The sequence below is a fragment of the Zeus faber genome (assembly GCF_960531495.2).
Source record: "Zeus faber genome assembly, chromosome: 9".
NCBI lineage: Eukaryota > Metazoa > Chordata > Actinopteri > Zeiformes > Zeidae > Zeus > Zeus faber.
Window position 1 is genome coordinate 2,975,346 of NC_137197.1, and position 14,651 is coordinate 2,989,996.

The following is a 14,651-nucleotide window of genomic DNA, read 5'->3' on the forward strand; positions in this document are numbered from 1 at the left end:
TGAAACGCGTGGCAGTCTGTCGCTGTGTAGCGCATATGCACCGGCGGCGTCTGATGGAACCCTTGGCTCGCCAAGCTTTGATTTGCTACCGCGGGGGGATGGTGGAGGTGGTGGTGGTGGTGGCGGAGGTGGGGACAGTCTGCGGAGCTGGCCATAAATATCCCTGCTGGGAAAACTCTTAACGGCATTTTATTTATTTTATTTCTTCTGCGGGTGGAGGAAAACGGAGAGGGACGTGGCGATACATAAGCTCAGGAAAGCGGCTGAAAACCCCTCCGTCTCCAGGTGTGTGGGGGGCGGGAGGGTGGATGGTGAGTTATGCTGCAAACTGTGTATAGGTGTTTAGGTCTGGTGTCCACGAGGCTGAAACTCGAGGTCTTGGCGTTCCAAAACTGGGAGACCAACTCGATTGGACGGACCATTTAGAAAACAATGACCCGCGGACTCGTTCGGGGCCGCGTGCAGAGACCGGGTCCGAGTTGGATCTACAAAGATGTCATCACTCAAATTGCTGCCAAAACGTGCTGTGTTTCTGGACGATCAACCGTCGGGTGAAATGGAAAACGCTCAGAATAAGAGAAAGATCTGGAAGTAACAAAGCTCTGATCCGGACATAATAAGATCACAGACGTTGATATAGCGAGAGGCGCTCATGCCTGTTTGACTGTCGGTGTTTGTTTCTCCCCTTGTAAGCTGACGCTGCACGGAGCCCACAGCAGAACCTTCCAGACGTTCCTCCGCCTGGACCCGCTCTTGTAGTGACACGTACCACACATGATGCCACCCGACCTCAACCCAAAAGACCATGGTGTCGGGCGGGACCCGTGAAGACCTCTAGCCCAAACATGCTTCTGTATTTAAAATGGTAAACGGGCGCAGGAGGTGCAGCCGTCGTCTGGTAACCACAGCATCGCTGGTTCAATCCCTCCAAGTGTCCTTGAGCAAGACACTGAAACTCTAAACTGCCCCCCACGAGTGCAATTGCCGCCTTGCATAGCTGCTGCCGCCATCGGACCGAGCCACACTTTGCACCCGTTATTTCCCCCCGGGGGCTCATAAAGTTCTATCTTTTTTATTCGTACCTTTGCACAGGGACAGAGAGCGACTCGGCGGGGGAGGAAATGGGGAAGCGCCGGGCTTGAGCCAACACCCACCACGGTGCTACGAGACAGAAGCAGACAGCCATTTTACAATTATAAGATTTCAAAATCGTAATGTCTTGGGATTTAGTACATGTTCATACTGTGGTCCATACTATGGTACTTTAGTGTACGTAAATAAAAAGTTCAACGCCTACTGGGACATACCGCACCACCATGTACCCGCTCCACCTGTATTTATATTGTCATTGTTATTTTATCTTCATTTCGATTACAAATTGTGTTGACTGGACCGGGGTGGGACTCATTTTCAGACCATTACACAACTTCACATACAACCATGACAACACCGCTGCAGACAATCTGTTGTGTCCCCAAGATGCATTGAGGGGACACTGTTATTGGCAGAACTATGTGTCACTAGAAACACTCTCAATTTTTATTTGAGTTTGAATTTCAAATTCAGTTTCCAGTGACACATACTGTATTTCTGCTCATATACTGTTTCCAGCGTAGTGGGCAGTGTCTGAATTCCACCAAACCTCATGTTTTCAGATTCGTAAACGCTCATAATGGCAGCTAAATAGCCCGCGTGTACGCCATGTCGTGCTCTTCGCTGCCCCCTGGTGGAAACATGAATGTTCCATTACGTGGAGAGGTGTTTGGGCCGGGTGCCTGTAAATGGATCAATACGATGACAAACATATATTTCACCACGAAGAAATGCCCTCGATGGCGACCGGCACAACTCCAGCGATCCGCCGCCGGGCCGATAACCGCTCTGATTAATAAGAATCCAAAAGGACACATCCTTGACTGTGTGATCTACGCCGCATATTTTCTCAATTACCATAAGTATGGATTTCCTTTAGAGTGGTGAGGGGCCGTCAGGTGTGGATGAATGAGACACGGGTCCCGGTGAAGCATCGCTTCGGAAGCCGACGAGACAGAGAGCGGTAAACAGGGCGGAGACGGATGGATGTGGATTCACGCTTCCATCTCCACCGTCACACTGGATCATCTGCGAGGGAACGGCACTCCCTCCCTCATGCTTTGTGCTTACCGTACGTTTACTAGATCCAGTCATGTTTTCGTACAGGTATTATAATTTTTCATGCAGTTTATCTCTTATATTCTCTCGTTTCTTCATTTGTTACTCACGGTTTCCCTCCTGGCTGAGACAGTTCTCTTTTGAACGAAGGTTCATGAACGCCTCACACTCCCCCAGGTGTTGGCAGGTGGACTCCACCATGGGAGGATGGGGGGGGTCAGAGCGCTGGTTTTCTTTGTTCTTTCATTTTGTTTTCTCCACCTGATAATAGTAAGATGAGCTCCAACCTGTCTGTGTTGTTGTGCGTTGAGCCCGATTCAATATCTAATGTGAAAATCGGACTGCTTTTTTTTTGGAGCACCCCTGTGTATTAGCTAAATGGTTTGGAGCGGTGTCTATTTAAACCCGCTGAAGCAGGGCTCCCTGCACTGCTGCTCGGAGGAAAACATTCTGGCTCTTAATTAGAGGAAGGTGTGACTCTCTTAAACAACACGGCCCAGACCCGTGAATTTTAGTGTCATTACAGCGACACGGCGGATTAGAGGAAAGATCGCTTTAAATCCTGTTTACGCCGCACCCTCCATGTCACAACGCTGCCATTTCAAATGAAACGTCGCAGCGAATCGCTATTAATTTAGCAGGAAAGTGTAGGAATAAATAGATTGATAAATTAATTTAATAATACATTTTCTACCTGGAATAACGGTATATTATATATAGATATTTGCATATTTACTGTTGGTCAGTGTAACATCATCTAAATCATTGCGATAAAGTCATTGTTATATGAGAAATATTATACACAGACATCAAAATAATATTATAGATAGTCCCAAACTTTAAGACTGCCGAAATAATTATGTTATTTAGAAAATAAGATAAAATTGTGTCTCTCGGTAGGTGCATGTGTAAAGTATGTTCAATATGAGGTTCAAAAGGGTGAATGTGGAACCACTGTTAATTAAAAACTAATTTACTAATTAGTCACTCTCTAATTAGAAAACATTGCTTAAAAAAAAAAAAAATGGCGCCGCTCTGCCCGAGCGTGCACATTAATCACACAGTTTGCTCAAAGTCTTGTCAAAGAAAAACTCTTAATTGAGGCATCAATATTGGAGAATGGACTGATAAGGCGGGACAGCAGAGAGGAAGATGGATTTCATTTGAGAAAATGTAATTATGCCACATGCACACCGGGTTCCAGTCACGGAATCAACCGCAAGAAGCAGAGTATGAGAGGAATATACACCAAGTAACACACTTTCTTTCTTCATACAAGTCAGGAATGAATTGAGAAGGACATCAAGGTGCAATGCTCAGCGTGTAATAATAATAATAATGATAATAATGCAAAGCATCAAAAGGGTGAACTTTTCTTTGTCAGTTAAAGCGTGAAAACTAAGAATGAAGGGAGAACTATGGACACACTTCTGATAGTTTGATGAAGGGACGTTCAAATCACTGGTGTCAACGACAAACGGAAAACGTGAAAAAACTGATCTACATGCAGCGACATTCTGAACCCTTATTGTTTTTAATATCCATAACAACGCCAGAAAATTATCCTCAACATTTGTTATGGTGGTAAACTGGCAACCCAACCCTGCTGCACCGACGTGTTGAGTTCCAGCGCTTCACTAACTCAGGCTTCCAGATGATGTAAGGTGTATTTCACGGGAGCTAGGCTAGTTGAACCCCCCTGCAGCCATGCACTGAGCTAACACAGTTAGCACGCAGTATGTTGTTTTCTGTACTGGACGGTGGCCAGTGTTCCGACGGCCCGTCGTTCTGAAAGCCCAACAGTCGGAAAGACGCCTCATTGGACATGGACCACACCCCAAACATGAGCTCTACGTTTAAACCTAAATTCAACCCTCTCTAACCCGACATTTCTGGGACTGTTGGTGTTTGGGAATGATGGGCGGTCCCAGTATTAATCATAGGGATGAAAATGTTGTCGGCCTTCTGGTCTGAATCTGGGTAAGAGGGATAAAAGGCCTTTGCGGTTTCCCCAAATATCCCAAAACAACACTCCTGCTTCCAGTGCCGCTGCAGAGTAACAGCAAATGTTTAAAACTCATCCTCAGCCAGAGTAGAATCACAGCTCTGAACGGATCTGTACATTACATTTACATTTAGTCATTGATCAGATGCTTTTATCCAAAGCGACTTACAATTATTCAAACAGCGACGGACGCAGCCATCAGGAGCAATGAGGGGTTAAGTGTCTTGCTCAAGGACACTACAGCATGCTAGCAGGAGGAGCCTGGGATCCAACCAGCAACCTTTACATTACAAGACCACCAGCTCTACCTCCTGAGCTACCGTCCCCCCAATACAATACAATACCAAGTAGGCTGTGGTTTCAAACTCTGTCTGGAAGCAGGAGCCCGGAGCACATGTCAAGGCTCGGTGGGCTGCGGGCGGAGACGTGAAAACAAACAACAAGCGATGCCAACGCTTCATCGGGAAGCGTCCACTGTAAACCAGGCGGAAGGGACGTGCGGGCGATAACTCACCTTTCACTTTGCTTTTGGTCCCGGCCACTGATTGCATGAGGGGGTAAGAGGAGAGAGAGAGGGGAGGTTAGACAGGTTGCACACAGACGCCACGATGTCATGGATTCCTCTCTACCACGTGACAGGAAGTAGAACGGGGTCGCAAACAGTTGCCGGGGCGATCGGCGGCACAAATGACATCACATCTGCAAATGTTTTTTCTATAAATACAATCTGTACATCCATGCACAGCCCTGACTTCCAAGCAATTATATAATATATTGAGGCCGTCTGGTAAGTTAATATAACATTTATTAACTGTTTGTTCTCATACAAAACAATAAAACTATTAAACACTAGTGCACGTCTGTCCCCAACCCAACACCGAGAACACGTCAACGAACGATGTCACGTTGAACGAAACGTCTGATTCAGTCTGTTCCACCGCGGAAGATGAAACTGTCGCTTCAAGCCGTACAGAGGAGAGACGCTCTTTGTGACCCGGTCGCCCTGGGGCCCCGCCCCTGCCCCTGCCCCGCCCCCCGCTGCCTCGCTCTTTATCCAAAGTTTATTCATATGACACGTGTCCCGCGTCCAAGTTGAACCACATTGGACACTGCACGTCGTGGGGCCCTCAGCGACACGCCCACCAAGCTGCAAGTAGAACGGACCAATGGTGGTCGAGATAATCTATTCATTATTCATTAGACACATTCATACAGACAGACAGAGAGACAGACAGACAGACACATTCATACAGACAGACAGACAGACACACATTCAGACAGACGGACAGACTTAGATTCTTGACAGAAGACAACATCTTGGGGCGGTGCTTGCACCCATGGACCCATATCATCAAATCCACTTGATGTTTTTCTGGTGGTGAAGTGTAAACACCTCCTTAAGGCCGATCACAGGTGATCACCTGTGATCACAGGTGATCACAGCTGATCACAGCTGATCACAGGTGATCACTGCGCTGTTGGAAACCATGATGTGCTATTCTTTTTTGTTTTAGTTTTTTTACTTTAAACACCTCTCCTTCATCGCTCCGTAGAAAAAGAGCCTGATTTTGGTGCTTGTGGCTCCAAAAAGGAATGCTGCACCACACAATCTTTATATAAACACAGGTACTCCTCGCTTAACGACCGGGTTATAAATATATATATATATACATATATATATATATTACAGAAATTGCTTCTTTATTTAACATAAAACTGCAATATAGGAGGAAATATCCTTTATTCATCTAACAGCAGCTCCTCCATCCAATGCTCTACTCAAGTAGATAACCACAAGTAAAAGTATTTCTTCATCCCAATGCATCAGCCTCCATTAGATAAGTTAAATGTGTTTGTTTCTTCTTATTTCTGTGTGAAAAACACTTATTAACTCTTACCTAGCGCTTGCAAATGTAATCAATCAAAATGAGATGCAGTGGGGAAAAAACAAATTAGCTTTGGAATCTACGGGAAAAGAGGACTGAGTGAGATAAAATGTTCAGATGTTGGAAGTTCCCAACAACACGCTTCCATTCAAAGGGTTCAACACTGCATGTCCCTCACACACATTTCATCCACTTTTTAAACCTTTGGGACTTAAATAAAACTGACACCATTTGGACCCGTTGCTCTGGAGCTGCAGGCGAACTCCACGTGTGAAGTCACAAACACGGAAAATGTTTTGGACTCTGGACTGTTTTCCACTCCTACAGTTTGTGTGTTAGGACTGGATCCAGCGCTGCAAAATAAGGACACGGCACCGAGAGGAAGGACAGAGTTGAGTCTCCTACTCAACGTCAAACTTTAAATCTGACTTACTTCATTTTTGTGGTGACCTCTTCCTTGAATTGCATTTTCAGTAAGTTTCCATGAAATACGAAAAAACATTATGGTATATCTGAGTAATTATCCTAGATTATCCTAATATACAGACATTTACCAGGTAAGAAAGTACATAAATTCAGATGTAAACATATAGTCTGTAATGTTGAACCACCACAGAGCGATGGAGTCTACCCCGCACACTGGACACAGTCCAAAGTACATTCTGAACCAGAACCTGCACATTTATAGTAATTAATATGAGGTTGTCATAAAGCGTCTTACTGTAAATCTCATCTTGTTCATTTTGTTTGTGAACGTTGGCGTCTCGGTGGCGTGCGACCACCTGGATACTTGTGGTCAAATTTGGTCGGTTTTTCACTAATATCTGCTCTGTTTGTGGATCGATTTGGATGAAACCAAAGAGATGTTTGAGACACACCGGTTCAAACGACACCTCAAGTGTGTTCTTAGCTCATGTCATGGTGGTGGGTCCGGATACTTTTAGCCTTGTTGTAGTTACTTTGGTGTTCGATGACTTTGACCGCATCTTTGATTTGGGTCAAATTTGGTAAATTGTTCACAAATTTCGACTACGTATGTGGATCAATTTGGATGAAAGTTGACCACGAGTTGTTTGTGACGTTCCGGTTCAAGCGAGCCGTTGTCCTGCCTCAAAAAGATTTAGCTTGAAAAATTCAGAGAATTTTCACCAAGCAATTACAATAGTGGATTCAGCCCTGCAGGCAGTAATACACAGGGTCCAGTTAAGTCATTTGAGTTATTGTTTGCTATTACGGTTTCCGAGGTTCCTTCAATCAACACAAAAGAAACGGACGGCTCCTCCAAAGGTTCGTAGAACTTCCCGCGGTGCGAAAACGCCTTCTGTGACCGATTATAGTTTTCAGGCTTTTGTGAAAAGCAGCAGAGTTACATTTTTCCGAGTTTCTATTAAATGCAGCCTCGGCGCGGGCTGGGCCTGTAATAATAATAATGCATAGTGCAGCAACAGTATAATGCAATGTACTGTGCACCTCAATGCTACAGAGGGAAAAGTGCACACTACAGTCAAATGTGTGAACAGTCGTTCAGTTAGTGTGTGTGTGTGTGTGTGTGTGTGTGTTCAGTACTTTACATGAAACAGCGGAACTTCATTTAGGCGAAGCCCACGGCAGCGCTGGGAGACTGAGACGTTTGTTCAGCTGAAGCGTGACTGAATATACTGTATGATGAAAAGTGTCCAACTCAATCCCGGTGCTTTAGTTAAACTGTCCAACAGCAACAAACAAAGTGATATCCTCCAATATTCTCTCCCAGTACGGACTCAAAACCCAAAACACATTAAACTTAATCAGAAACCAACATGAGGACTGAGTCTATTAATAGGACATGTACTGCAGCCTGCAGGCGGGAGTACATGACGAGGAGGTTTCACTTCTTAATTTTGCCCAGAGGCTGCACGGCTGCTTCAGTCTCCAGAGCAGCCTTTAGCCCCGCCCACAGAAATGCAGCTCATTGGAGGACGGGTCGAACTAAAAATCTGAAATCCTCCCTCAATTTTCCCTCAAGTGTTTGATGTTATTTCACAAAGTTCCTCCATATGAATTGACTTCCCAACATCAATTTGGAAATAGTTTTTTTTATTCCCTTTATTTGGTGATATCCAAAAGGGGGGCGTGGCCAGCCCTGGAGATGAGTTGATTAACAGTTGTCATTGGCAGCCTACAGTTCAGTGGGCGTACACTCTGGGTTACCATGGAAACGCTGCCGCGCCTCCCAATGAGCAAAGCATCGACTTTTCTCTTCGCTGACGTCAAAGGAGAACGGCGCTCGACCAACGACAGGATATATTCCCCAGAGAAGGAGGAGGAGGAGGAGGAGACCGACCTGCCACTTTCAGGCGTTGCTATGGCGACCTCCATCTGAAGGCTGGCTCTCAGACGTGTCAAAAAGAGCAGCGAAAGTACTGAGTTTAGCAGGAACAAGGTTTCACTTCGCTCTGACATCCACTGCTGAGGTACAGCACCAGGAGACTTTTTTTTTTTTTATCATGGCTGCAGACCAGACACCCGTTGAAAACCAGATCTCGCTAATCACGGAGGAAATGTCTTGAACTTCAGGCAATATTGGCGCACGGCTCAGATACGAGCCAAAACCGCAATATCCTGCCTTTCCTGGGGCTCAGATTTAGATCTAGAGGCGAGAGAACTCCACGCGGCACGTCGAGTGGATTTGCGGCGTCTATCTGGATCACTTGAAGAGAAGCCTATTATAATATATTATGATATTCTAGACACTTTGGGGCACGATGGAGAAGCGCTGTGGTTTTCCCACCAGTTGCTCAGGCTGAAGTCGATTTAATAACACGATTCCCACGATGAGGGAGCCCAGGACGCTGCTCATCCCGGCCTCAGAAATAAATGCAAAAATATCCATAAGCTAAATAAATGTTATGCAAATATGTTATGCATTGTTTATGTATATGTATGCAATGGGGAAATAAAAACTCGTTAGAGGTGTTTATCCACAGATGTCCAGTGATTTAGAGGTGTATTGTGTGAAGGGTGCAATATGTGGAATGATGCAGATGAAAAAAGATGATAATTCTATATCTATGGTCATAGGCTCGCTGCAGTCTATTAATTGTGTTTGTCCGTGCTATTTACAAATGGTTATAGTAATATACTGTTGTGTAATTATATACTCTTACTAACTTCTATTCGTACTCAAATCTATTCTCTCCGCAGGAGTACAACTCTTACTTTAAGTGAGGGTTGCCAATTTCTCATTCAACCTCCGCAGCTCGGATATGAACCGGTAAATTGGAATCCATTCGTTAAAATCAAAACCAAACATGTTCTCCCAGTGGCTGAAAGACAGAGAAACACTGATCCATCCAACAACACAGACAACAAAAATCTCAATTTAATTGGATTCTGAAATTTTCGAATCCCAGTCGACAAAACGTGAAGAGTCCCATCAAACCACCTCGGGGCCAAAGAGGCCAAGCGGGATGTTCAGGTGGATCCATCCTCCTTCCAGAGAGATGCCCCATCTGAAAGAAGCCTCTGGGGGAATACAAGGAATCAGACTAAAAAAATCATAATAAAAATGACATTGTCTTCAGACGCTGCTCGTGCTCGACTCAAATCTGTTTTTAGCTGTCGAGATTATTTTTATTTTTAATGAATATTAACAGGACGCTGGGCAAACACCTTTGTTTGCATATGATTCTTTTAGCAGTTTGGCATTTCAAATAATTTCCCCAATTTTCCTTTTTTGTTTTCCCTTTGTTTGGGATTATCTGAAGAAAACAGTAGGGTAGAGTTTCGATTAAAATGAGGCAAAGCAGCCAGACGGCTCATCAAGAGGAATGCATCGTTCCTTTTGTACTTTCAGATTTGTTTTAGAGGAGTGTCTGTGTTTCATGTGGTAGATCAGATATGCACCTGCTTTCAGATATTACCTTTCTGCTCTGAAATGCCCTGAAATTAAATATATATCACTATCTAATAGAACTCTGTAAACTAAATCCCCAAACTGTTTAAAAATATGTGACCCACCACAGATTTTAGGTTCTTTTGCTGCCGTTTGACTTTTTCTTTCACGTCATTTGAAAGTGAAAATCAGAGCCTCAAAACAAGGTGTCACTTGAGCACTTGTCACTGTGAAACTCAAGCAAATCTTTTTAAAGCAATGGCTTGTTCATGACGAGGGTGTTGCAAACTGTGTTTCCAAGATAATCACCCCCAAAGTTTTCCCAACACTTGGCTTCATTCAGTCAGCTACCAGAATGCAAATGGTTTGGAGGACCAACAGAGCCACATGGCTACTTGCCACATGGCCACTTGACACCCTGCTGAATGGGGACTTGACACCCTGCTGAATGGGGAAATCTCTGCATTGTTCTTGTGTTTACAGGGAATGTTGAACAGCGTCATCGATCCACAACATCTTTGTTTTTAAAAAAGCTTTTATTTAACAGTAAAAATATAAATGTTTTATTAAAGTGGAATTATTGAGCAGTTTAAAAGTGCGGACAACACAACAAAATATACAGTCTGTCAATAATATTAATCTTTGCATATCAACCTCGGTATGTCATTTAATATATACATGTGCGTTTGCCAAATATCTTCAAAGTTGTTGGAGTTATTATGTTGGCTAACCCCAAACCTGGGGTAGGGCCCCAGCAACACTCTGGAAGCCTGTTTGGGGCCTCTTTTCATTTTCTTTTCGCCCCTGGCTGCATTTGCAGGTAAACTTGAGTATTGTTTTTACACACTTGTACAGCTAACATCTGTAGTGTTCACAACTAAAATAGTTAATCATGTAAAACGAGTCGATTTTCGATCATTCCCATTCAAATACTTAAAAGCAGTGTCATTTTTTAAACAGCTGTGCTCTGTTGGCTTTGGATGCTATGGAGGATTGTTATTGCTTTAATAATGTCAATAATAATAATAATAATAATAATAATAATAATAATAATAATAATAATAATAATAATAAAGATGCTGTAGGCAGCAATACACAGGGTCCACTATTGACAGAAAAAAAAAAAAATTGAGTTCCAATGAAACGTAGCATGAGTTGTCGCTGTCGCTCCTCTCTACATCAGCATTGTCTAAAACTAGTTACTTTTCCCAGTTTCCTTTGAACGCAGCATCGGCTGACATATTGATGCGGTGCCGTGAGTTTTCAGAGTCCTGACAACCCGTAGAATTACGAATACAAGGATAAATTTGTTGTGTGTTGTAACTTTATCCTAAACATTTGAAGGTGTCTGTCTATTCCCTGTCAGGTCCCTGTCTACTTCCTGTCAGGTCCAGCCTCATCATGTCTCTGTTGAAGGAAATCACTCCGTGGGAAAGTTCCCAACAAAACACTTCCATTCAAACGGATTCAACACTCTATGTCCCTCACAGACATTTCATTAACTTTTCAAACTTTTGGGACCAAAATAAAACTGACACGATTGAGACCCGTTGCTCTGGAGCTGCAATCGAACTCCATGTGTGAGGTCACAAACACATGGACTCCACTCCTAAAGTTTGTGTGTTGGGACTGGCTCTAATGCTGCAAAATAAGGAGGGACACAGCACCAGGTTAGATGGAACAGAATGCCTTTATATTTACAAAGGGAAATATCATAAAATATAAAATGAAACGTCCCGCCCACGTCAAGCAGGTAAGAAAATTCTGTTCTGCTACTTCCAGTCAAGTAGCAGAGTCTAGTTCCAGGCTAGTTCCGGCTCCAAATGGAGATCGATATGGATCAAACTTCAACCACAAGATGTCTGAGACGTCCCGGTTCTAATTAGACCTCAACCATGTCCGTGGGTCTAGCGGTTGTCATGTTCCACTTTTAGCCGGAAAAATACCAAGGAGAACAATAATAATTACGAGACGAGTTGGTTGAGTAGGACGCTTTGCAGCATTCAGTGTCAGCTCAGAAAATCATGCTGCATTTCAGAGAACCCAGAAAACTGTAATTATATACCAAACACGACTAAACTGGATCCCGTGTATTGCTGCCTGCTGCTATATTATCCCACGCCTTGTTTGGATTATTAGAATTATTCTCCGTGGAACTTTTGGGCTAAAACTGTCTTGAACAGAACAACTGCTGAGGCTACAAACATGGTTGAGGTGTTGTTAGAAGTGTCATCCATGTCGATTCACATACTGAGCAGGAATAAGTGAAAAACCGATAAAGTTTGTGAGTCCATGAGTTTCCAGCCCAACTGCGCGAGTGCATGACGCGTTTTATGTACTCTGAACGCGTCGGAAAACTAGTACCCGGGAAATTATAATCACTCAATTTCATGGAACCGTAAACCATCGGAAAATTTAATGTCACTCGGTCATTGTTGCCCCATAAGGCATCAAACGGTCAAACTTCCATTACTACGTCATTAGTAGTAATTGCCTCACAGCAAGAAGGTTCTGGGTTCGATTCCCGCCTGGGGCGCTGTTGGCACCGTGCTCCGGCGGGTTATCTCCCAAACAGGAGCCTTTCTGTGTGGAGTTTGCATGTTCTCAGTCCGTAAGGACCCCCCCCAAAAACATGCACCCATCATGGTCTGACCAGCGATGGACACTTATCACCTGGTCCCCGGGCGCGTCCACGTACGCTGCCCACTGCTCCTGGCTGTGCCCCTGGAGGAAGGACAAGCCAGGATGGTTAAATGCAGAGGAGCCATTTCACCGGCCACCATCAAAGCATGTGTGTGTGTGTGTGTGTGCAAGCATGTGTTGTAGTGTGGTGTGTTGCGTGACGAATAAAGACTGTTTCTTCTTCTTCTTCTTTCTATTTCCACAGACAACACTGAGTTAATACGATGCTTCCTACAGCGTAACGTAGCGGGCTTAAAATAAAAAGAGAGAAGGCATTAATTAGTGATGAGTCAAATTCCAAATTCGTGTTAACATCCAATAAAGGGTATTTGTATTACATTACAGGGAATTCATCTATTTAACTGAGTTCTTGAATTGTAGCCTGTGAGCACAAGAAGTGCAATAAAGTACTAAGTGAAAGTATAATGTACTTATTATGTTTGTGAAATAACATGTATTGTGTTTGTTGTATAAGATATTTACAACATATGTTTATTCTTGTTCCAGATGCCGAAAAATAGCCGAAGGTCTAAGTCAATAAAGAAGCAATTGTCCAAACAGCCACCCTTATAGCTCACAGTGTTCTAAAAGAAAATACGAAAGAAAAAGACTGAAAAAACAAAATGTAATAAAATGCAGAAAAAAATTGATATATATTGAAACGATATCGATGAAAAAAGGGAATGTAGATGAGAAGCCTTTAAATATAAGTGTTGATTCCCCGTACAAATCTGTATTAAGAGTCTCATTTCATCAGGATGATTCACAGTTTGGAGGAACAAGCAGTGTGCATCAGTTTAAAGATGTGTTTTACAGAACCTTGAGAACTTGTAATAGCTATAATGCAAAAATGATTGACCTTTTGTCGCGGTGTTCACCCATTATGTCACACACACACACACACACACACACACACACACACACACACACACGCACGCACACACACACACACACACACACACACACACACACACACACACACACACACACACACGCACACACACACACACACACACACTAACTGAACGACTGTTCACACATTTGACTGTAGTGTGCACTTTTCCCTCTGTAGCATTGAGGTGCACAGTACATTGCATTATACTGTTGCTGCACTATGCATTATTATTATTACAGGCCCAGCCCGCGCCGAGGCTGCATTTAATAGAAACTCGGAAAAATGTAACTCTGCTGCTTTTCACAAAAGCCTGAAAACTATAATCGGTCACAGAAGGCGTTTTCTAGGCGAAGTTCTATGAACCTTTGGAGGAGCCGTCCGTTTCTTTTGTGTTGATTGAAGGGACCTTGGAAACCGTAATACGTACCTAACATGACTAAACTGGACCCTGTGTATTGCTGCCTGCAGCTTTATTTATTAGGGGTCCAGCCCGCAGGCCCCCTATTGTAATTGCTTGGGAAAATATCTCTGGATTTTTCAAGCTGAGCCGGTATGTCACCAACATCTTGTGGTTCAGCTTTCATCTAAATCGATCCACATACAGAGCAGATATTAGTGAAAAACCAACTAAATTTGACCCCAAATATCCGGCTGGTTGCGGTTGACCGACACGCCACTATTCGTAAACAAAATGAACGAGATGAGATTTACAGTAAGACGCTTTATGACACCATCATATTATTTACTATAAATGTGCAGGTTCTGGTTCAGAATGTACTTTGGACTGTGTCCAGTGTGCGGGGTAGACTCCATTGCTCTGTGGTGGTTCAACATTACAGACTATATGTTTACATCTGAATTTATGAATTTATATTTATGTGCAACTGAGTGATGTGTTCAAGACCCAGCGGGGCGTCGGAAAAATAGAAGCCGTGATACGGTAATTACTCACAGAAATATCACAACGTTTTTTGTATTTCATGGAAACAAAAATTATTGGAAATATAATTCAAATGTATTTCAAGGAAAAGAGTCGCAACTAAAATGACGTAAGTTCAACTACTATTGTAAATCTACGCAAATACGTATTCCTACATAAATACATCATCATTGACACACGCGAGACCCAACATCACCTCCCATAACTGAGACTGAGGA

At 43.4% G+C, this 14,651-nt stretch overlaps 1 protein-coding gene across 1 annotated transcript in view; it reads right to left on the reverse strand.

Moving 5' to 3' along the window:
* The window catches only part of cadm2b (cell adhesion molecule 2b), a gene marked incomplete at its 3' end in the record, with an annotated part of 70,951 nt that extends 66,262 nt beyond the window's left edge, over window positions 1-4,689 (reverse strand). The window contains exon 1 of the mRNA XM_080006466.1: window positions 4,671-4,689. The remainder of the gene's footprint in view (window positions 1-4,670) is intronic.
* Between the last annotated feature and the right edge of the window lie 9,962 nt (window positions 4,690-14,651).